At 48.3% G+C, this 23,549-nt stretch overlaps 1 long non-coding RNA gene across 2 annotated transcripts in view; it reads left to right on the plus strand.

Annotated features, from left to right (window-relative positions):
• Positions 1 to 5,827: 5,827 nt before the first annotated feature.
• LOC144246047 (uncharacterized) overlaps positions 5,828 to 23,549 on the plus strand; it is a 91,179-nt gene continuing 73,457 nt past the window's right edge. Inside the window, exons 1-2 of one of the 2 annotated variants that reach the window (XR_013339693.1) lie at positions 5,828 to 5,930; positions 7,487 to 7,612. This is a non-coding gene — a long non-coding RNA (uncharacterized LOC144246047). The remainder of the gene's footprint in view (positions 5,931 to 7,486; positions 7,613 to 23,549) is intronic. The other variant, XR_013339692.1, reaches the window with a different exon arrangement.

The following is a 23,549-nucleotide window of genomic DNA, read 5'->3' on the forward strand; positions in this document are numbered from 1 at the left end:
CCAAGTAGATTGTGTCTACACTGTTGATTTCTACCAGCCAGTACAGCTTTGCTGCTTGAGGGCATGAAGCAGGGAAACAGCCACACTAGCCAAACATCTCATAACATCTCATTTTTGTATCTGGCAAATTTGTTCCAAGGGGCTGAGCTTGGAGTAGTACCACAACTTCTTCCCCTCCCTGTCTGACTGTGGTGCTAAGGAGACTGAGTCATCCATTTTTCATATGGAGCTCCCCGTTGTTCCAAGAAAAAGACCATGTTTCCAGCATCCCTTGGCATGTGGGTTTCCATTCAGCTGTGGATGTCCAGGCAACATGCCATGCCCATAACAAAATGGCTGCTGCTTAGTTCTTCTACTATTAGTTCATCCCTTAGGATTTTGCTAAATTTCTCCAAGTCTTTTGGACAGCCTGAGCAGAGAGCACTCAGTGTGTGGAGGTTTTGCACTATATTCAAGTCAGAAAGGCTGCCTGTCCTTTTCCCTTGATTCCTGCAAGTTCTGCACAGGGCAGGACAGAATCAGATGTTTTGCTGCTCCATATTTTCAGACAGCAGAGGTGTCTCTGTTCCCATGACTTGTCAGTGGGCTCTGCAGGAGTAAAAGGTGAGGGAACACAATATCCCCTCTTGCCTCCTGCTCTGGAGAATATTAGATGAATTAATACTCCAAGGCAGGCCAGACAAATCAGGGCCTTCTGATTTGGAGAAGTCAACCGAAGCAGACTGACTGGTCATCAAGTGGTCCCCTTGCTCTGGAGAGCACATAACACGTCACTTTTTGGTGGTATTTGCTGATATTCTCCTTGGTGTGGACAAAACTCCCCTGTTTTGCAGAAAGTGGTAAACAAGCCCTGGACCTCATCTCTTAGCTCCAGGGCATACAGTTGCAAAGCTCCTCTGATCAGTGTGGGAGGAAGGTCTCCACCCTCCTTATGGCTGCCCAGTAATGATCCCCAGCTGTAAGCCTCTCCCTTCCATGCTGGAAACCCAGGCTGGCCTCAAGGGTGAGGCACCGGCTGTTTAACCCTTTCCCTGGACAAATGGACGGATAGATGGATGCTCCCCAGCTGCTGCTGATGCACTGGGAACCTCTCTCTGCTGGGCTGGCTGGCTGGGAAAGGTGGTGAAAGGCTGAGGGTGCAGAGGTGTATGGGTTCATGTGCCAGGGCGAATAACTATGGTTTTCCTTCATCCCTGCTTGAGTATGCCCCAGGGAGCGGCGTCTTCCCTGGACTGATGGCTCTGCAGGCACAAGAGCATGACTGGGAGGTGTGCTGCTTGACAGGAGGATGGGTTCTCCCCAACACCTTCTTCACAGGGCTGGCTCTTCTGTGCAGACGCAGGCGAGTGGTCAGTTGCTGGTGTGATGCCTACGTAGCACCGGACCATGGAGATGGGGCACATGGTTGCTGAGGTGACCGGGCGAAGCGCGGGAGCGGAGCGGCGCTGGGTGCTGAGCAGCATTCTCTGCTCATACAGCTAATAGACTAATTAGCGAGGAACTTGAAACTTGGCTGTGTTTGTTGTCAAATGCAGGCCTCTTTCCAAGTGGTGTTAACAGCCTTCCCTTTTCACTCCTGCGCACGTTGTACAGCCAGGACTTTTCTGCTGCTCTACAGAGGATTCTTCTTTTAGTAATGCATATAGGTTGAATAGCTGTTGCAGCTATAGGTGACACCAGGGTCAGGAGTGAGGGGTGGCAGGAAGGGGGCAGGGTCCTGGGGCTGGGAGAGCAGTGGGAGGCTGGGAGAGGGGATGGAGGGGGCACTGACCCAGCCGTGCATATCGTAACATGCAGCTGGGCTGGGGGTAGCGTGGGGCTGTGGGGACACTGCAGGCTGCCAGAGCGGATCGAGGTACTTAGCCAGCTGAGCTTCCCAGGGACCTGTGATGGAAGGGAGGGATGTCTATAGGTGAGAGAGGAGTGCACGGGGAAAGGTGTGCTTCTAAGCTAAAGGTATTGCTCCTTGTATGGCTCCTTGTGCCATTGGTCCACTTCTAATTAAGATGCATTTAAATTGTTTAAACGATTCCTTTGATAAACACTCCCCTTTCACACAAGAGACAAAAAGTTCACAGAGGCGAAAGGCTGCCGGCACTGGCAGGACGCTGGCAGCGTGCGGGCGAGGGGCGGGAGAGCTTCCCCGCCACCCTGCTGCCAATGCAAATCTCCCAGCGCAGCTGAGCCGGGACCAGGGGAAACCGGGAGGGTTTCCGCCAGCTTCCCACAAGCCCAGGAGCGAGGCTGTGCCTGCAATCACGTCTGCCCGCAGGCAGCGGCCTTTTTCGGCGCCTCGGCTAATGGTTCTTAGGCACTGCCGGCCGGAGCAGGGACGCCCACTATCCTTCCATCCGGACACCTGGCATTTCAGTTCACTCCAGTGTCCCAAATGATGTGTGTCTGACTCCAAATTCAGCTCCTCCTTAGGAATGTTGTCCCTTGGTTCTCCCTGGTGTGCCTGAGACCAAAGTGCCTGGGGGCTCCTGGGGCTGCCCTGTCCCCCCAGGCCAGTGCTTTTTGCAGGGAAGGCAAGGGAAGGTGATGAGGGCTTTGCAGGAGTTTGCCTGCAACCCCAGCTGGAGGCAGGGTAGGTGCCTGTACTCCTGATTATCCCTCAATGTTCCGCAGTGCCTGAAACAGGGTATAATTCACACCTTCACTGCACACTCAAATATTGCACCAGCCAAAGCGAGGTGAGCACCTGCCAGCAGCCTATAAATATTATCTGGGTGTCACAGCAAATATTAGGCACAGGGCCTGGAGCATGCCCAGCCTCCCCCTGAGCTCCATGAAGACTGCTTGCCCACGGTAGGCCTGGCTTTCCCACAGACATTTGCACTGACATGGCACCACTGCTGCTGTTTTCTTTGGATTGAGGCCAACTGCTTATGGAAAAGCAGCTGAAGCAGCACGGCCAGTAGGTAGCAAGAGCTGGGCTGGGGGAGTGCCCTGCCAATGCAATGGCTCACTTCCCTGGCGTGGCACAGTGTGAGTTGCCCAAAACCTGTGATGTAGGATGGTAGTTTGGCAGTCATGACTTTGTGACAAAAGCCACAACTGAAAGAGTTTGACATATCCACACTCATTCATGTGATGCTTGGAGCCATAACAGCCTTCTAAACATGTCTCCTCCTGCTGCCAGAGATCCAGGAGAAATGAACTCCCTTTAATAGCAGCTGGGGTACCTAATATCAAACCAGGTATTTGAGCCCTCTTACACCCTTGCCACTTACTAACAGGCTTTTGCCTCTGTAAAAGCTCTTTGAAGATCATGCATTGAGTACTCCATGCCAACCCAAATTTAGCCAGCACGTGGCTTCCTGGGAGCCGGTGACAGTGTGTGGAGTGTGACTTGCCACCACATCATGCTGGCTGTGCTCATCTTCCCCAGCTGAGCCACTGACCCAGCTCCAGTGTGGCCAGAGACACTTCTGAGATGGCTGTGCAGACTGCTGGGCTGCTGAGCACTGGCACTGACAAGCTCAGGATCTCTATTTGGGCCTCAGGGCCAAAGTTTTCCATGAGCATCAGCTTCTAGCCTGGAAAATAAGTTTGGCAACAGGGTCAGGTTTCCAGCTGAGAAGAATGAATGATCTCACCACCAACTAGACTATTTCCAGAGTGACATTTCCCTAACGGAGTGCTCCAGGGCTAAGCTGCTCTGAAGCAGCACTGGTGGCACATGGTGGGGTCAGGCTGTTTCCCTGTGAGCCAGCTCAGCTTCATTATGTCCTTTGCTTATCCCCCACGTGTTAGGGATTTCAGTGCATACACCTGGCTGTGTTTGCATTTCCATCTTCTTTCTATATTTGCCTCTCTGGGTCTGGATGTCTCCACCAGTTTTCTGAATGCTGATAATTCCCACTCATTCATCTCCCTCCTAAGATCTGTTTTAAATTCTCTCATCTGTTAATTTGCTGCTCATTTGGGATCCAGGCCTAGAGGTTGGGCAACCGTGGAGGGAGTCTCTGGTCCAGATAATTCTCAGTTAAAACAGCATCTGTAATTCCCTTTAACAACCTCTTCCCTTCTGGTCCTTTCAATTTATCCCTTAACTTGTCTTCTTCTTTCTGCCCCTTCCCTTATCTGACCACACCACTTCCTACACTTTTCATACCTGCTTTCTACTCATCCCAGTTTCCCACCTGCTACTTCTTGACCCCTCTTTTTCCTCTTCCACAGTGACCTGCTTGCTTCCCTGGTGGCAGGGAGGTTGCCACGTCACCCCAGCACTGTGCCCAGTAGTCTGGAATGAAGTCCAACACGTTTATGTTGGACCTCACTGTGCCTTGGCCAACAGGCTAAGACACCTTTCCACTAGAAGAACAGAACTGAACAGCCCACATTTGTGGCGCTCTCCAAACCTGGTTTGGACCCAGGACCTTGGACCTTGTTTGCGTGTCTATCCATCTTAGCTGCTCTGCTTGGGCTACCTGGATCAAAGACTTGCTCTTCCTCACTGAGCACTGTAAAGGCAGTTTGCAGGATGCAGTGAATGAAGAATGTGACTAGATCTGCCTCATTTGCCTCCATTGGAGGGAATGTGATGGCAGCCAATCGCCAGTCTAGCTTTTTCCAGTTTTACAGACACATAATTACTCATGTGCTTCAAGAAACCTGGGTTATTATTTGGCACCTCTACTTTGCCATGACTAGAAGTACAAATTCTAAATCTGCTGTGTATATGATGTGTTAGGTGGCAGTCAGGCATGCTTCAGGGCAATGGCAGAACCAGGTCCTCGGGGCTGGGCTAGAAAGCCACAGTGAGGACACAAAGTTGAAAAGTGCTGCCTTCACACAGCAGTTTTTCATGTGTCAGGCCTGCTTATAGACTTAATGCTCTTAAATGCTTTTGCTCTCTGATAGCCAGAGGCTGCATAGTAGCCTTCTATGGTGAGTAACTGAGAAATGAATAACATATTTACAAATGTGATTGATGTGAGCTCAGAAGCCGGTGTTCTGGCCTACTCATGACATTTGCCTCTCCCTGCCCACAGTCTTTTCTGTTTTCCCTGGCAAAGAGCCAGGGCTCTGTGACAATACCCACTGGCCTGGTCTGCAAGTGACACCCAGCAAGGGAGGTAACTTGCTGCCCAGGAGCATCTCAGTACCCTGAAAAGGCACCAGCTACCCCCAAGTCCATATGCTACTGCTTCCTCTTGGGTTTGTCTGCTGCAGGATTAATATCTTTCCAAGAGGATCTCAGCTGATGAAACCTGTCCCCTCTGAGGAGCAGTTGTTTGGGTTGGATATCCCAAAAGTGTGCAGATGGAGATGCAAATGGCAGAGAAACACAGCTGACAGGCCCTGGCAGCAGAGTCGCATAGGAGCTGCTGTGGGCTCTATCCCTGCATATCTACACTGTTGTCACTTCCCTGGAGAGCAGAAGCGCTACGTGCTCTCCAGGTCACAGGGACACCTTGGTTGTGGCCTTGGTATATTCCTAGTTGTGCCAAGGGTGGGCCTGACTAATCAAGTCACTACGTGCCTATTGTCCGGTTTGTGATATTCCAGGGACTTTCTGATCCCAGCAGTGTCACCCACGTGTGTGGAACTGTTACTGACAGCTTCTGACTCAGGGGTGTGGCACACCAACAGTCTCCAAAATATCTGGAAACCTCATCCATTTTCAGAAGATGAGGAAAAGAAGGAGACTAAGACTTAACTCCCAGTTGGCCTGTAACATAATGCACAGAGGTGCATGCAAAGAAACCATGTCTTCTGAGAGGCTCCTCTGTGTCAGTCCCCTTCCCTTCCCTTCCCTTCCCTTCCCTTCCCTTCCCTTCCCTTCCCTTCCCTTCCCTTCCCTTCCCTTCCCTTCCCTTCCCTTCCCTTCCCTTCCCTTCCCTTCCCTTCCCTTCCCTTCTACAGGAAATTGTGTGTGAGTGTGGAATACGAATGTTGGTGATTTGGGGAGGCATTTTTGAGTGGTGAGTACAAGTGAGACTTCCTTTCAGGACACTCCCAAAGAGGGGTGCAGGAGGTGGCCAGGATGCAGGGGGTTGAGTGGAGGGAAAGAGCTTTGGTGCTCTGTGGGAGCTGTTCCAGGCTGGAAACCGCTCTGAAAAGCAGAAGGGAGCAGCAGCAGCAGCAGCAGCGTGATCCCCGGCACGGCATCGCACATGGGCCAGCGGGAGGAGGTGTGCGGCCTTGGGACAGGGAGGTCAACATTTCTCCCTCTTAAGTCAAAACTGGCAAGCCGGCCGGTGAGGTAGAACCACACACCTGCCCGCTTGGGAACCTGCGAGCACCTGGGTGGCAGCGGGCAGGGATGTGCGCGGTGGCACGCGCTGTCCTTGGGGCTGGCCGGGGACACGCGGGCTGTCACCCAGCGGCTGTGCTGCGGTGATGGGGCTGTGCGGGGAGCCCCCGCGGCCCGGCTGGGGCAGGGTGACTCCAGCCCGGCCGGCGATGGGCACGGCCCCGCTCGCACGTTGCTGACCGCACGTACATGCCCGCAGCACAGAAGGCCCTGGCAGAGCCCGTGTGTCCCGGGCTCCTTGTCTGCCTGCCAGCCAGTGCCCCGTCGGCGTCCTCCCTCCCTCGCTCTGGCTTTCTTTTTGCTTCTTTTTCTCCCACTCGTCCTGTTGCATAAGGAGAGGCAGAGGGCATAGAAATAGGCGATGCCAGCAGTGAATAGGAGGCAATAGGGTATGAGAGAAGGGTCGGGCATCACTGCTCGCTCTGTTTGGAGAGAGCTGGGTGCTCATCCCACCACCACAATCGCTTCCAGAGAAGTCACTTCCTTCCCTCATTCTGCTCTTTGTTTCACACCACAAAGGAGGAGCGGTCTCTGTGCCAGGCAGGGAGCATGTCACCCATGGGGGGGCAGCGTGCTCCAAGCAGCTGCTGTGCCTACGATTGTGTCTTTGTCCCAGCTCCCACTGCCCAAAGCAGAAGTGTTCTGCTGCCAGGTGGGGCTGGGACCCCTGGGCCTCTGCCAACATGGACTAAGTAATTGCTTCCCCTCGTTCCCTGTGTCACATTAAGGTCTTGCTGTGGCACATAGGGCTGGGTGGCCTGGCCTGGATTTTGGGACAGGTGGCTGACCCATCAGGACACTGTATAAAACACAATGGTGGCTGGTGATGAGAAGCTCTGTGACAGAAACATGGTCAGATGAGGGGCCTGTATGCTGGGTCTGTATGTTGTCAACTCAAATGATGGATGGAGGATTAAAAGGGCCACACCAGGACCCTTCTGGACATTAGTAGTTTACAGGAGATGCTTGCATTCCTGTTTCTTAGTGTCCCCTGTGATATCCAGGATGATGTCCCTCTCCCCACTGTTCTTTCAAATCTCTGTCTTTTCTCCACCTTGCACCATGTTTTTTTCCCCCAGCTTTTCCAGCCTGAGTTCTTTGCATTGATATCAGGGAAATCTACCCCTGTATTGTGACCTCAGAAAGACAAAGGTACTATGGCAGACTCTTGGCCATACTGTACATTGGCCCTCTGATGCATTTTTCTCCACTTCTCTTTTTTAGGTGACCCAGGGCAGAAGACAACCAAGTGGGCTCTGACTCAAGGTTTGAGGGGAATCTTTCAGTTTTGCTTTCATTAACCTATGAATCCTGCTTACAGCAACTGTGGCTGTCAGGCATCCCCAAATGGTAATAATTAGCATTGACTCCATGATTCACAGAAGGCTGAGTATTGTATTGTATGATATGATATGATATGATATGATATGATATGATATGATATGATATGATATGATATGATAAACCCCATTGCTTTTATGGGCAGTTACTATACACCTGGACCTCATTGGTCCTTTAATTAAAACACCATCACCATTGGTTAATTAAGAAATCATCCTTTGCTAAACAAATCTCCATAACACATTCCACATGTTCACAACAACAGGTGCAGCAGGTTAAGATAAGAATTATTTATCATTCTTTTCTCTGATCTTCTCACAGCCTTTCCCAGAAAGGCCTGGGAAAGTTATGTGCTGCTCTCTGTGCCAGAGAGCTGCTGCCACAAGCAATGGCACAAGATACTGTTATTTTTTTTCTTTCATTTTTGCCTTCTATTTATTTCTTTTACAGAAACTCTGTCCTCTTGTGTTCTTTGGCTGGGAACAGTGAACTTCTCTCTCATCCAGGCAGGCTCAGGTTCTCATTGTCCCTGCCCTAGACTTCTCAATCACCCTACTGCTCACAGTGAATCTCCCCCTGTTACTGGGAGAAAAGGTCAAGGGTATGATTTTTTTCTTTGCACCCTTTCATGGTGAATGTGTCTTTCTGACTGTACCCCATGAGATCACCTTCACTTACCATGGGAATGTCTGCTGACATACAACATACCCACAGATGTCAGGGGGCAACTTGCCTCAGTGAGACCTCATGCCAGCAATACATGTTGTGCCAGCAGCCTCAGTGCACCGGCGTGATTCCCTCCATGAGCTTGTGCTCCCTGTGCAGCTTGCCCTGGCCACATTACTGTGCTGGCCCCCACAGCCAGCCACATGCTGCTGTCACCTCCCCTGGTGTGTGTCTGAAGGAGCTGCTTAGTGACCTTGCCCAATTTATTCCTGACTTGCTTAGAAATCAGTGCCTGTTTTGCCAGACACACTGCCTTGTGCTGCCGTAGCAGTCTTACACACACTCCAGCACTTGTGGGTGCTGTTGGATATAGTTCTGTGTCTGCAGTGTGGAGGTGCATCTCCCTTCTCTTACCCATGTTTCTCCCTTGGCATTTGTCCCTTGATTCTTTACCTGAGGATGTTTCTCTGAGCTCTTTGCTGTTGGTCTGGCAGCAATTCCAGTCCCCTCTTGACTATCTTGCCCATGGAGATGGTGAACAGTGAGGCCACAAGGACTGACTGGGTGGTGGATGTCACAGATCACAATGGGCTCCCCCTCATTTTCTCCTAAGCTTGAGCCAGTCTCTCATTTCAGAGAAGTCTGTCCATTATCTCTCAGGGCTGGAGAGTGCAATTATGTGTGCTTATGTAGCTTGAAGCTTTCTAACCAGCCCAAATAAGTGTTTTTCACCTTTTTATACAGTCACTTCCTGTAAGAAAAGACACATAATTTCTCTTTGAGTACAGATCTCACAAATGAGTACAAACCAGCACTGGTTTTCTTCTGTTCTCATTCCTGGAGGAGAATCTCCTGGCCTGCACGTACCTTTGGCTCTCCAAAATCATATTTGAATGAAGAAAAATCTTCCTTCAGCAGAAGGTTTGGGCTTTGCTAACAAAAGGAAATCACTGAATTTGTTGATGTTCTTGGGAAACTTCTCCAAGTCCTTTTCTCTGGTGCTGCAGGGGCAGTGTGGACAGTGCTGATTTCTTTATGAGAGCCCAGCATGTCTCAAGCTATGCCTGAGGCTGCGGGTCGGTAATGAGGCCAGTCATTTGTTTGGGCTCCTGTGGATAATTCTGTTAGGGCCAAGCACTCTGCCAGTGAGCTTCTTTTAAGGACTGATTTTCTTTTACACAGTCAAGACTCAGACAGCCTATTATTAACCTTAGAGCCTGATGGCTTGCTTTGCATTCCCATTCCAGTCTGTGCTTTCACTGGGTCCAACACCCAGCTACTGCGCTTCCCTGCATCCCTGTTGCCTCCCTGCACTTGCTTTGAGCCCTGCCTCACCAGACCACCTTTGCCAATATTGCACCTTAGTGAAACTTGTCATGTCCTTCACCCATCCATAGAGGAGAGGCCCTGTGAGGACAGTGCTGAGTTTTCAGTCATCCTGTCCCAATTAATTGTCCCAGCAATCCCAGGGAGTAGGGAAACATGGCCTTGCTCTTCTAGATGGGCAAAGAGACGTGGCAGCAACAAGTGGAAAGCCAAGAGCAGAGAAAAAAAAAACTTGACTACAAAGCTTCAGGGTGCCAGGCTTAAGTCAGGACAAATTCCCCAATCCTGAAGGAGAACAGTAGGCACAAGTGTGTGTTTGCCCATACCCAAGCAGCGGTGTCACCACTAAAGATGAGGGGCTTTGTTAACAAAGACTCATAATGAGGCTGTTCCTCAGCTCAGACCTCCTGCTTAAAAAGTCCCTCAATGTGTGAGGAAGCAAACAGCAGTGACCATAGCAGGGCAAACCTCAGAGACCACGGGAGGTCTGAGGGTGCCAGGCAAAAGAAGGGCAAGCCTTTGCCCGCATATCTCTATGCAGAGGTGAAGCAGGCATCCAAAAATAGCCCACTCTGCTGCCAAGAGCAGTGAGTCTTTGATAAACAGTTTAAAAATAACCTCAGTGGGAAAGACGTTGCAGCTCCCTGCATCAGAATTGAATTTGTGTCCTGTTTGCACTTCCATGCCCCTGCACACCAACCATGTGCCTCTCCCTTATTTAAATTCATTTTACCTGCCAACACAGCACAAGGTTCTGTAAAGTATGTCTATAACTGCGCTCCTGCTTTGTGAGTTGTCTGTGTCATGAACTATATAGGCCTCGTTGGCCTTAAAATCCCAAAAATCATCACCCATGCTAATACTGTATTTCTGCACAGGTCAGTTTCTTTCATTTCATGTTGGGCCATTTAGGCAGTAGCTCTAAACCTGGCACTTGCTTCTCTTTCTTGAGTAGTGTGTGACAAACACTTCTGGATTTTTCAACAGGTGGGATTTGCATCCCTTTGTGGAGGGAGTGTAGTTCGTGTTGCTGTGGAACATGTTGCTCATGTGATGACTGCTGCCAGCAGATACTGGCCCTGTCTGGGCTGAGGGCAACCATGAGGGATTGGGAAGATGCTTTGCTCCATTTTGCTGCTTCAGCAAGGGTTTGTCCTGGCTGGAAGCAGGAGCAGGGAGGCACTTGGATGGAGACGTGCCTGGTCAGAGCTAAAAGGTGCTTTTTGTGTTGTGGCTTCCCATCCTTCTGTTAACATGAGGTGATGGCTTGTGTGAGTGTCAGGCAGAGAGGGGAAAGTGCAGGGTGGGCTGCCACAGGGAACTGCAGTCAGATGAGCCAAGGGCCATGTGTCCTGGAGAACCCTTCCTAGGGAAGGGGTGTTTCAGGGACCTTCTACTTTGTGTGCCCTCACCTAAGACTGGAATGGGGAGTAGGGACAGAGAGGAGCCCTCCCTACCACATCCCCACATCTCCAAGATAACAGTGCAGGCCATAGTCAGGAGATCACACTGGGATGCAGCCCCATTCCCACCTGGCTGCCCTGGGACAGTAGCACCTTTCTCTAGGGAAATTGGGATTTTGTGGGCTGAATCCCCTGGTGTTCTGGTTCTGCAATGGGGTACCTCAAAGCCCTGGTCACCTGCCCAGGACACCCTGGCACACAGCAGAGCAGCAGGGCTCACTGCACTTGCGTGTGCTGTCGGACATTGTGGCTGCAGTGCTGTATGAAGGGACAATGCTTATATCCCCCTTCACCCAAGGCCACCACACATCCCCTCCTCTGGGTTCAGGACAAAGATCCTGCCCTGCCCCCTGCCCCAGCTCCCTGGCAAGGCCCCCGCCATAGCAGGGCCTAGAAGGAAAAAGGTATGTATTGACAGAAAAATCTACTTGGAAGGGTTTTGTATTTCTCTGGTGGGTGGGGAAGAGTGTGATGGAGGTGGGGCAAGGCAGGGGCCAACAATCCTTCTCCAAACATTGTCACTCTTGTGCAGTGATCCTTGGAGAGCCCTCGTTGTTCTGCTGCCAGCAGGCAGGAGCCAATTAAGGGCAATTAGGGTGGAAGCGGAGAAGGCGCCCCTTTAGCTGCCGCCAGAGCAGCCGCTGGGAGCGCTGGCACGGCTCCACTCTGTAGGGTTATTAGAGTTCTCCCCCATATTGTCCTTGGAAGGGATGCTTCGCCCCGTCTGCTTAGAGCAGTGGGATGAAAGGGAGACACCTTTTGATGTGTTTGCCTGTTCACACAGTGCCTCTGTGGGGAATCAACCCGAGCACTTCTGCAGCACCTTCCACCACTGTTAATCACCCAGGGTTACCCTGGCGTCTGAGGTCTCCCAGGGCACACATGGCCTCTGCTCCATATAGTGAATCCTTTTCCACAAAACAAAATGCAGCAGGCAGGAGCAGAGAGCAGCAATGAGGACAGAGGATCTGGGGTAGAGGGCTAGCCCATCTCCATGAGGAGAGGAAGAGAGGCATAGCCGACAATAAGTGGCCTGACTGCTGCCGTATTGGTCATGGTTTGGTCCCAGGACTCTTCTTGGGTGCCTGCACGCTCCACAGCTGGATACTGGTAATCTTAAAGCCTCCCTCTTATCTGCATGTACTGCCATACCACATCAAACCATATGGAATGAGAGTGGCTGAGCTTCTAAAAACTTTGTTGCCTATTTTGTCCCAACATTTGCAAAATCCCCTTCCTTGGCCATCCCTTCCTCTCCTACGGCTCAGCTAGCTGAGGAACAGCAGAAGCAGAAGGTGGGGCAGCTCTGTGATGTGTTATGAAGGTATCTACTAGGCTTTCAGGGTATATGGTCCTTCCAGTCCCTGCTCTGCTGGCCTGAGTACTCAGTGCCTCTGGGCACCAGTGTCCTGCCAACACAAAGATCCCACCACAGCACTGAGTTTCCTAATATGTTGCCCACAGCACCTTTATTCCTTTTACCCTCTCCATTCTGCTTCTTGGACAGTCCCTCCCTAGGGGCCACACCTCCCCGTCCTTATTTTCTCATGCTTTACTGCTCCCAGTGTCACAATGCCTATCCTGTGTTGCTCCCTGCATTATTTTCACTGCCAGAGCACTACAGCAGAGGTGAAGCTGGAAGAATAGGTGCACCTTTTACCACTGGGCATGGCCTGTGGTGGGATGGGAGGAAGGTCCATGGCAACTCACCATTTTCACAGCATCTGTTTTTCCTGTATCCAGGAGCTGCTGCTTTGTCTTGATGTGGAGGTGAGCAGGAACACTGTCATCAGTCTTTCTGTTGCAGACTCCAGGCATTACTGGTTTGGGTCCAGTTCCCCAGAGTTCTTTGCAAACTAAGTGGCTCTACTGAGGTGACCCTTTGGGCAGGATCCTTGCTTTGCCACCCTCCCTCTTTGGCTGGATGGCTCCTTGCATCTCCCAGCCAGCCAAGCCTGCCATGCAAAGCTGCCATCTCCAGCACTGTACATAGAGCACCGTGTGAACAGCAGGCTCTGAGCGTGCTGCCTCACAGACTCCAGTGCAAAAGTGGCCCCAGGGCACTTCCCATGGATTTTCCACAACCACAGGTGCCACCACCCTTCTGGAAGGAAGCAGCCTTGTTTGGAGCAGCTGCCTTGCAAATGCATCCTCTCTAGCACACACTTGCCTGACCCAGGACAAAGCAACCTGTGGCCTCAAGGAGTGAAACACAGCCTTGAAAACTGCAAGTGCTGCACACAGACAGAGCAAGTGATGCTCTCTGCTAGCTCCTGTGACAATCACCTTTCTGTTTTTCAGTCTTTGTCAGGAACAGGAATGATCCCTATAGTTTCTTTTCCTGCCTGGTGCTGCTTTCACATCTGCAGAGCAGAAAATAAAGGAGACAGATGCAGGCTTTGGTCTGCTTTGCAGAAATACTTGTAGTGTTTTTAGGTTAGGTAAAGGTCTTTCACTAACAAATCCTACCTGCTGACCCCAAAGCATGTGAGATCCTCTTAGATTTTTTGCCAGCATTCCTCATACTTTTGTGTTGCTTCGAACAGGAAACAATGCTCTTGGAAAAGCTTCTAGCAGCTCCGGAATGGGTCCCTGGAAACTTAGTGAGCTCGTTGCAATGCAGAGCTCAGAAGTGCTCTTTCCACATGTGCTACCTCTTGGAAGCCAAGGATTCCTAAGGCCAGGAAGAGAGAGTGTATGCCACCATGTGGCAGCAGATTCCCAAGTGTGGAGCTCAGGAGAGCTTGAGGCAAGCCCAGCTTATAGCTCAGGCTGGAGGAGGGTCTGGCCCTTGTAGGCAGAACTTCAGCAAGGAGTTATGACCTTCTGTGCATGGACAGGGAGGTGCTGTACAGGCACCCTGTCCCATCTCCAAAGGCACCAGCCACCCCCTCTGTGAAGGTAAGATTTATTCTGCAATTGAGCAGCCCTGGAATTTACCATGGAAGACAATATTCATCTGAGAATTGTGTTCCAGCACCAAAGACCCATTATTCACAGTGACAGCCTGCAGAGCTGAAAATAAGCAAAGAACAAAGTCAAATCAAGTAGCTTTGGACAGAAAACACCCCGCCTCAAGGCAGAAGACAACTTCTAAGCAAGAGAGACAACTTCTGAGGAAGAAACTCTTTTGGAAGCACATTATCCCATTGATACAAAGCTTCTTGCTTTTCTCTCAGAAGCAACCAAAAACTGGCCTGCCAGAAAACTTTGGGCGAGATGGAGGCTTAAGTTGATCCAGGCTGTTCTTATCTCCTGTATTTTTACTGTTAAAAAAAAAAAAAAAAGTTTCTCATCCTTCTGGCAATGAAGAGGACCCTAAATATCTGAAGTTAATATAAAAAGCCTCTGCATTGTTTGTAGCCTGAATTTATGCTGCAATGAGGACTCTGAGCTGTCACTCATATCAACAGGCTCTCTCTCTCTGAGTTCTAAACTCAGCAGTGGCCACTCAGGCCTTAGCTTCCCTTACTATTTCATGCTGCTTGAGGATCTGTTTATCCCCTAGGCTCTGTACTGCCCTCCTAGACAGCAAAATGCCTATTTCTGCCTCCTCAACAGCTCTTCCAGGTTGTTGCACAGTAACTGCTATCCTGTATTCTATAAATACAACACTGTCAGCTTAAAACATATTTGAACATAGAGAGGAGTAGCATGGGGACAACTACCTAGTTGGGTTACTGAGTATTTAATTATCTTAAGTGCTACACTGTAATTTGAAGGTGGGCATGAAACTATTGACAAGGCTGAGGTCTTTTGCCATAGAGATACAGGTAGTCCAAATGGCCCTGTTCCCAAAAAACTTGGAGTAAACTTGTCCTGAGCATCTAGATCCATGCAAGCTACTGGTATATCAAGTTTTATCTGATTTGGTTGTTAGGTTTTCCAAAATCTCCTATTCTTTGCTTTTCAGAGGAAACATGTCTAAGAGGCTAGAGCATGCTGGCAGACCTCCAAGGCCTTATGCTGATTTGCCCAGGTGGAGACTCCAACCCGTTATTGCTGTCTGGGAAAACCAGATCTGTGTGTCCTTGAGAAGAACATATAGAAGATCAGAGTGTGGACTGGGGAAAAATGGACCAGATCTACCTCTTCTGCTTCCCTCTGTGCTTGTGAAGGGTAGAGCAAAGCATTGACTTAGGAAGGCAGGGTGAGCCTGTGGAAATCAGATGCAGCACAGAGGAGGAGGAGGAGGAGGAGGAGGAGGAGGAGGAGGAGGAGGAGGAGGAGGAGGAAGAACATAGGGTCTTCAGTATCAGGAGGAAAATGTGGAACCTCAACTTTCAAAAGTCATGCAGTTGGGCTCACACTCCAGCTCACACTGGCCGGAGAAACAAGTCTTCATACACAGAAACAAACATTCAAAACAAATAAAACAGTATTTAAAAATATTGTCCTGCCTGGCTTCTCCAGATTAGTTTTTTAGTGAATCTGGAGGTGCCTTTTTTCTGGAGTCCTGTGCTCCCATTGTGCTACCCATGAGCTGCATGGGGTCAGGGCTTGGCACCATGGGTCACCAGAGACAGTCACCTTAATCAGCTTAAACCACAGCTTGACTCAGGCCTCAAACTGTGCCACCCATCCCAAGGGAAGGTCTCTGAAAGAGAGAGCGACTGCCCTGAAAATTCCTCCTGTGGTCACTTTTGTAAAGTCCTGCTCAGCTCAGAGAGGGATGGGGAAAGAAGTTAGTGGCATTCTGCCTCTAAAAAGCAGAATGTTTCAGCTGTGATTCATTTTGTCTGGGGATTTGGCCTGTTTTGCTAATTTGTGGGAAGACAATTCAGCAGAATTGGTAACCAGTTGTTTGCTGATGGAAGGTTGTTTGGGATGAAAGGTTGTTGCCTTCCACCTGGGAGACATGGGGGATAGTATTACCAACATAGATTGGGGCACAGTGTTATTTCCTCCATAATGTCCTTGGAGACATGCAGAGATGGGCCTCTTGTGTCTGTGAGGCTAGTCTGGCCGATTTTTTATTTCTTTATTTGAAAGAGCAATAAACACCTTTGGACTGCCCCATGGAGGACTGAGTTCTAGCACATTGTCCTCAGTTTGCCTTCTGCTTCCACTGCCTGTTGTCTTTGCTCCTTTGTGACATGTGTGAGGATGGATGTATGTCTCAAGAAATTGTCTACAGTCCTTTTGCAGTCCCTTTGACATCTGACAGACCACTTGTGGCCCACAGACCACAGGCTGAGAAACACTGTGTGGGGTGATGTCTACTGAGTTGCCTCCCAGAACTCAGGTTCTTTGAAACACATAAAAAGAAGCAGTTTCTGTCTTGGAAAAGACATTGCCCTGGGCAGACAAGCATGGGGGATGCAAGGACAAGGACATCCCAACTGCCCAGCAGGATTGTCCTCCAGTCCAGGGACCTGACTTTCCCAGAGTTACTGTCTGAGCAGAGTCTGAGCAGCCCAGGTGACGATTTAGGGGTCCCACTCGCAGCTGTGCTGTGACATGAGACGGGGATGCTGGCAAAGGGCAGGCAGGTAGGGAGGTGCAGTATGGGTCTGTGGTGGGAGGGAGCAGAGGGGGAGGAGGGAACTCTGCCAGCCCCACCACACTCCAGCAATCAAAGACCAGTCTCTGTAATTAATACTATTTAGCCCAGGTTAGTAGCAGAGGAAAATGTCTCTTGTCAGCCTGGCTTTGCCCACTGGCCCTGATTTAGCAACATGAAAGCATTTTTTCTGATTAACTGTTCACTGAAGGAGATAAAAGAGATGACCATGAAATGTTTTCTTTAATGTGATGAATGTAAAGGGACTGGTAGAGCTGGAAAGGGTGAGAGGAGAGAAGAGAGAATGCTCTGACAGCAGATGGGGCTGGGGTGGGAAAAGGGTGTAGGGGCAGAGCTGGGGGGCTGGGATGGAGGGGGGTGTGAGGCAGAGGCAGAACTGGGGGTTGACCAGGACTAGGCTGGCAGGGGCCCCAGGATGGGAATGAGTGGATAACCAGGATGGAGGCAGTAGTAACTGAAACATTTCTGAAAAGAGCTATGGTAACAATAGTAATTGTTACAGATGTATATATAGATAGATATGTATATATGCATGAGGTTTTTTAAAGCTTTTATGAAGTTGCAGTCTGAATGCCAAATTTCACTGCTCATCTCTACTACTAAGCTAAAAAAATGTCGGTAGCTAGGAAACAAAGTGAAGTAGTAAAGCTTGATTTCTAACATGATGTGGTTAGGATATTTTGGGGAACAGTGATGCTGTTCCTACTTTGTAAAACCATAGCAGGGGGTTGAAAAGCTATATTTAAAAGCTAAACACAATTCCTTACTGTCCTTTAAAAGAGATTTCACTGTAATGTACTCCAAACTGGCCTTCCATGGCTTTCAATGTGCTTTTTAACTATGTGCTGTTGACAGCTTACATTTTAAACTTTTCTCAAGATGGACAATGAAGTTGGTTTGACCCACTTAAGATTAGTTTCTGGTTTCTGTGTGTGGGGTGGGAATAGGGTGGGTACTTGCCAGAATGAAAAAATACTAATTTGGAAAAGAGGGGGAGAAAATAAAGAGCATCCCCAGTCAAGTTAGTTTATGCAGAAAAAGATTTTGCCCTGATGTTTTTATGTATTTCAGGATAGAAAGGGAGAGTGTGTAAAATAAGATGATTTCAACTGAGAAGTTCTTATTGAAAGGTAATTGTTCACAAGGTAGAGGATGAAAGTCCTTATAGATCAGTACCCAGTCACAAAAACTGATGTGGCATGTGCAAGCTGATGGTGCTAAAGGGGATGTAACTTTACAAGCCAGCCAGCAATTGTTATCTCCCCAGGATGTGCAGTGGGGGCTCAGACATGCACAAAGGCATTGGCTGTGTTCGACATTAGGTTGGCTGGTCCGTAAGCAGATCAGATGTCCTCACACCAATCTCCCCTTTTGAGTCAGCTCAGCTCCTCTCCCAGAGGTCAGAGGAGACACAGGAAAGGTCCCTGAGCAGGCAATGGAAACACTGAAAGGGAGGTGAGGCTTGAATGCAGATAAGAGGAGTGAAAACTAATTGATCAGAAAAAGCACTGTCATTGTGGGGTATAAAATAATGACTGGGAAGTTCTTTTTATTTACTGAGAGGCAATAATAGCAGAGGACTGATGATAACACTGAAAGGGTGACATTTTAGGGCTCTTTAATCTAGGAGAGAGAGGCATAACAAGCAACAGGGGTTGCAGTTTCCAGCCTGGCAAATGTAAATAAGAAATGAGGCATGTTGCACAGGGGTTGCTAGCTACTCTAAACAGAGTATATGTGGAGGTTGTGTGGGGCTCACCATCTCTTAATGGCTTGGTGTCCACACAGGCTGATTTTCTGGGAGATAAAAACAAGTTACTGAGCTCAACTGCAGTGATGGCTGAAATTCAGTGGCAGAGCATTAGTCAGGCTAAGAATTCCTGCCTTTTCTTCATTTAGGTGGAAGCTTGACTGAAAAATACCATACTCACCCAAGCATCTCATCCACAGGGACTGTCCCAGGGTGGTGTTGAGTACAGTCACCTTCTTAAGGGGCTGTGATGTTTGCATGGCCCAGAAAAATGTGCATCCCTTTATTGCATGGGGGAAAGTGGGATTAGTCTGTGTGGAAGCAGCCACAGGCAATGGTCTTTGAGTGGAGGCCTGAGGCCAGGAGGAGTCAATGGCCAGGAGGAGTCAGTGTGGTGTCTGCAGGAACATGCCCACTGCCACACGCAGGGACCTGGGACAGCCACTCTTGAGAGCTGTCCTGGGTGATCCCTCTGACAAGCCGTACTGACAGCCTGCCTCCATGGGAAGACAAAAGGCTTGAGCCTCTGCACCCCATATGTGCTTCCAGCAGCTTGTGCCAGGTCTGCTCAGAGACACCATCCCCACTCCCTGGGAAACCTTTCTGTGAAGGCTCTGCAAACATTTTAGGACAATCCTCTAGATCCTTTCCTTCCCTCATTCAGAAATGTTTCTAAGGCTCATCCATAGCATCAGTGCATGTTTCCCTCAGACCTTTTGGGATCCCCTCCTGTTGTGTGCCCCTAGGGCAGAGCCCTCCATGTGCTCCCCTGTATAACCATGCCTCTGTTCCCAAAATCTCTATTTCTGTGAAATATCCTAAGCCCACTGTAAGCTCAGCTAATGTGCTATGACCCATCCTGCAAATCTGCAAGCAGCTGCCCAGGCTGCCAGCAGATCCCAAGGTTTTGGGGTAAGGGAAGTCCATGCCAAAAAACCTACCTTGCCTCTGGCATGCAGAGTGGGTCAAGTAGTGCACAGGAGGTAAAAAAATACCTGCCAGTGATGATTAAGTAAAAATGTTTTCCCAAAAAGTGGCAAACCTCTCAGCCTGGAGTCCATAATTGTAAATAATTTTTTGTTTTAAAAGCAAACAAACAAATTGGTGGAAGTCTCCCGGCAGCAGGTGCTGGCTCCATGTGAAATCCAGCCTTGTAGTCCATGGTTCGCAGTTGTCTGTTTATTCTATCTGCTATTTATAGCCGGTCAAACCTTTCCATCCTGCCTCCTGTTTCCTACTTGCTCTATCTTACTAATTAATGTATTTACTGTCAGTATTTTAATAAAACAAACACAAAATTAATGAAAAATATTGCCTGTGGCCAGGGTGCTGCTGGCTTGAGGTGTTTGAGAGGACACAGACCAGCTGGGGAAACCTGTGCTGTAATGGATATTGGAGAAATGCTGAGATGGGAAAAGAGGTGGTGTACATCTAAAGCATAGGACAGAGCTCAAGTATGACAGGACTGGGTCTGTCTTCCTGGTGTGAACCACAGTATTTTCACTGTCTTTGTCTGAACCACCCCTCATTCTGTGCCAGCTGTGGCTGTTGTTCCTGGTCCCAGCTAGGGTAGCCCCTGATCCAGCTGTGGCAAGTGGGCCCCTGGCTAGAAGGCATGACAGACATGGGAAAACAATAATTGTGTGGGTCCAAGGGGAAGCTGTTTAACAAAGAGACTGGCTGGCTGGATGGGACACGGATGTTGCAGGCAATTGCAGGCTGGTGGCTGTGGCTGCTTGGTGAAGGTAGACAGTGACTCCACAGCTGAAACCATTCTGGAAACCTGTAACAGAGGAGCATCCTGAAATCTTTGGGATAGGTGATACCAGCCAGCATGGAATAATGAATTGAACAAGCAGTGAACAAGAAAACATCCATGTGCCAGAGCCTCACTTCAGCATCCACTCTTTTGCAGATGTCCTTTGTACTGCTGCTACATGAGCCATGACTGCAGCCACCTTGCTGTGTCAGCTTCACATTTTTCTCCTGTAGGCTTGTATTTCCTTACTTACATGCAAGCTTAAGCACTGCTTTATAGCCTCAAGCAGACACCAACCATGTGCCTCTCCCTTATTTAAATTCATTTTACCTGCCAACACAGCACAAGGTTCTGTAAAGTATGTCTATAACTGTGCTCCTGCTTTGTGAGTTGTCTGTGTCATGAACTATATAGGCCTCGTTGGCCTTAAAATCCCAAAAATCATCACCCGTGCTAATACTGTATTTCTGCACAGGTCAGTTTCTTTCATTTCATGTTGGGCCATTTAGGCAGTAGCTCTAAACCTGGCACTTGCTTCTCTTTCTTGAGTAGTGTGTGATAAACACTTCTGGATTTTTCAACAAGTGGGATTTGCATCCCTTTGTGGAGGGAGTGTAGTTCGCGTTGTTGTTGCATGGGTGGATATTTTCTCATTTAGAGAAGATGATGTTACAATGTACTGCTCAGCAGAAGACAGGTCCACAGACTAAAATATCTCTGATCCCCTAAGATATCTCTGTTCTCCCTAGGAATTTCCATGTCTGGAGAGTGGGGAGAGCATTGCTATGAGATGATGAAAGTGGTGCATGCCTCTGCTCCCAGAAAAAAACCTAGGCAGCTATGTGGATTAGGCATAAAGTGTGGATACAGAAAGCCTGGTGAATTTTTCTTTTTAAAGTTGCCTACCCAGGGTGCAAATTCTGAACCCTCTAAAAAGGCCAGTTGTGATGACAAATGTTTCTAAAAATAAGTTATAGAGTGTGTTTTGTTAATCTTAGGGGGTCTTCACTAAATTAATTTATTATATATTTTTACACTGTTTTCAGGCTGTTTGGTTTTTTTTTGTTGTTGTTTTTTTTTTTTTTTTTTTTTTAACAGGGCTGCTACTAGGATGGGACTGAACTGTTATCAGAATCAGGCACTGTCCAATGATTCACCAAAGCATTTCACTTGTACTACCGCTGATATTTGTGTGACATTCAGCATGCCAGACTGGAACATTCAGTATTTGGGACTCATATTCCTCCCAGACAGAAAGGTGCTTAGGAGAAACTTCAATCTATCTCTGGGATCCTTTCTTTTAAAATTATGCTTTGTGAGGGAAAAAAAAAGGAATAGAAAAAACAACATATGAGTTATTGGTGAAAAGAAATAGAAAAGGCTTTCTGAGCAAAAGGCTTGAAACAATGGATTGCTGCCATCTTAGCTGTTTCACCTTTCCTACTGGCTCAGCTGTCATTTACATTTGTATTGATGAAACAGTGATCCTCATGTGAAACAGCTCTGCAAATAACCACAGCAAAATCCATACATCCCTTATCAATATTCCAGCTCAATATGTCAGTGGAATAAAAAACTGAAGAAAAAGTTTTTTTTAATTGATATTTTCTTTGGAAACTGGACAATGGGATTATTTAATCAGAATTGCTTTGGCAGTTATAGTAGAGCACAGAGTGGATGCTTCAGGAGGGCAGGCTCTTTCTGCAGAACACCACCCCACATTCTGTCTTTCTCACCTAAGCAATTTTTTTTAATGCCAAATGCCTTTTCTGACAAGATTTACTGGGGTCTTAAAGAATCTTATCAAAAATCAGATTGGATAAAGGTCTAATGGCTCTTCCTCCATCTGGTACAGAAAGGAGTTAACAGCATAACAATGCGAGAATGTTTAACAGTTCACGCAGTTGCACAAATGTTTCTTTTATTCCTAGAAATAGGAATCAAAAAGGGCTTTATGAGTTTGACAGATTGCCCCCTTCTATACTGTCAGTTGCTCATTTCAATTCCAACTATACACAGCTGCAATACGTTTGATGTCCTATGAACCCAAATCAAAGCAGTGAACATCTTCCTAAATATTTCTGTAACAAAACCTGCTCAATAGACTAAATTATCTACATAAGGAGTCCTACAGGAAGCACCTGCACTTTGGTATTTAGTTCAGCACTGTGTTACCTAATGCTGATGACCTGTTCTGTGATCTTGAAAAAAAACCTGCTTTTTTATTTGTTTCCTCTCAGATCCCATCACTCTTTTGTCTACTTACATGCCGAGTACTTCATAGTGTATTCTGTCTCATCTCCTTTGTTTGTGGAGGCTGTGTGGCTCAGTCAAAGCCCATAGAGAGTGATGTCATATCAATAATGCTTGTCACCTGGACAGAACAGTGGAGAGGTCTGCCTGATTTGCCCCCTTGTCTGTTGTGGCACAGGACCATTTTATGGTGGTGTAAAAATTGATGATGTGAGTGAAGAGATCAGACCTCACCTTGGGATGCTGCTGCAGTTCCTGGTTGCTGGCACAATAATGCAGAAATGCAGATGAGTTTCTGCTGATAGCCTGGACTAGAAGCAATATAAAGTAGCTTGAAGGAAGATTTGCTCAATTCCAGCTTCAAAGATGCAGGAGGTATTTTTATTGAAAGAGGAGCACCAGCATGGTCCCCTGTGAAGGTGCAGGTGCTGCTCTGAGGCATGAGCTCGAGTAAGTGAAGTTAAATCTATGGGGAGCAGCAGAGTTAAGGAAGCTTAGCTTATAATGGCTGCACTGAAGGGCTGAAACTCCCTATGCTTCCCTTACTTACTCTTACAATACCCTCCAGTCCACTTCAAATCCTCTCCCAGGCTGTGTAGCAGGCAGCAAAGGCTGGACATGGTGCCTGGACACCAGACTCATCAGGGACGCTCTGATGCCTGATGGGGAGCCTATCAGGGGTGCCACCCCCATCCGTGTCCCTGCATCACATCAGCAGAGCACTTTCCAACAAAAGGACTACTCTGGGGAGACCATGTCTTGGACTGACACAACATGCACTGAAGGCAAGTAGTTCATCAGAAAAGACAGGAGGGAATTTAAAAGATGTTCAGAGCTGTAAATGAAAGAAGAGCATATGAAAAAGGAAGACAGTTTTCTGTAGCTTGGATCAGTCTGAGCTGTTAAGACTCCAGTTTGTACAACACTTCAGTCCTGGAGTATTTGGGCTTTTAATGTAAACAAGCTATCTCTCTTTGGGCTGTTCTTTACATAGGGCTTCTTACAGTTGCTGGACCAAAAATGTAGTGACAAGTAGTATTTCTTTGAAAGTTTAATGGGGATAAAAGCCATATGAAGGTAATGAGATAAAAATCTCATGACATCTGTTTGCACTTTTAAAAATTGCACAAAACCTGAAAACATGCAAATAAGCTCAGCATTTGATGAGTGGTGAGCAGTGTTCTCTCTTCTTGTGTGTCAGCCTG

The sequence above is a fragment of the Lonchura striata genome, chromosome 3, assembly GCF_046129695.1.
Source record: "Lonchura striata isolate bLonStr1 chromosome 3, bLonStr1.mat, whole genome shotgun sequence".
In the NCBI taxonomy this organism is placed as follows: Eukaryota; Metazoa; Chordata; class Aves; order Passeriformes; family Estrildidae; genus Lonchura; species Lonchura striata.